Genomic DNA, 1,193 nt, shown 5'->3' on the forward strand with positions numbered 1-1,193 from the left:
AGAGGGAACATACCTCACCATAATTAAAGCCATATACAACAAACCCACAGCCAACATCATTCTAAATGGAGGAAAAACTGGAAGCATTCCCATTGAAATCAGGAACCAGACAAGGCTGTCCACCATCTCCACTTCTCTTTAACATAGCGCTTGAAACTCTTGCAAGAGCAATAAGACAAGAGAATGAAATTAAAGAAGTAATAACTGGAAAAGAAGAGATCAAATATCCCTTTTTGCAGGTGATATATTATACCTAAGGGATGCCAAAAATTCCACCCAAAAACTCCTAGAAATTATTAACAAATCCAGTAAAGTGGCAGGTTACAAAATTAACCTACAAAAGTCCATAGGCTTTCTATATACCAATAACAAGCAATCAGAGAAAGAGCACATGGAAACACTCCCTTTCACAAAGGCTGCAAGAAAAAGAAAAGATCTCAGAATAAACCTGACCAAAGACATTAAAGAGCTCTACAATGAAAATTTACATCTTTAAAGAAAGAAATCGAGGAAGACATCAGAAGATGGAAAGACTTCTCAGGCTCATGGATTGGAAGAATTAATATTGTGAAAATGACCATCCTACCAAAAGTCATATATAGATTCAACACAATGCCAATCAAAATCCCCATGACATTTTTCACAGAATTGGAAAATAAAGTCCTAAGATTCATATGGAAGCACAAAAGACCTCAGATAGGCAAAACAACCCTGAGCACTAAGAGCAATGCTGGGGGGATTACTGCACCAGATTTCAAGCTGTATTACAGATCTATAGTCATAAAAACAACATGGTACTGGCACAAAAATAGACACATAGATCAATGGAACAAAATTGAAGACCCAAATATGAGCAAATGCAATTTCAGCCACCTGATATTTGACAAAGGGGCCAAGAACATCAACTGAAGGAAGGACAGCGTGTTCAGCAAATGGTGCTGGCAAAACTGGATCTCCACCTGTAGAAGAATGAAACTAAACCCCTATCTTTCACCCTGCACAAAAGTCAATTCCAAATGGCTCAAAGACCTCAATGTAAAGCCTGAAACTCTGAAACTATTAGAAGAAAACATTGGGAAAAACCTACAAGATAAAGGCATAGGAAAGGATTTTCTAAACCGGACATCAATTGCTCACTAAACAAGGGCAAGAATTAACAAACGGGACCTCATTAAACTAAAAAGCTTCTGTAC

Source organism: Nannospalax galili, unplaced genomic scaffold (genome assembly GCF_000622305.1).
Source record: "Nannospalax galili isolate Female #2095 unplaced genomic scaffold, S.galili_v1.0 scaffold280, whole genome shotgun sequence".
Taxonomy (NCBI): Eukaryota; Metazoa; Chordata; class Mammalia; order Rodentia; family Spalacidae; genus Nannospalax; species Nannospalax galili.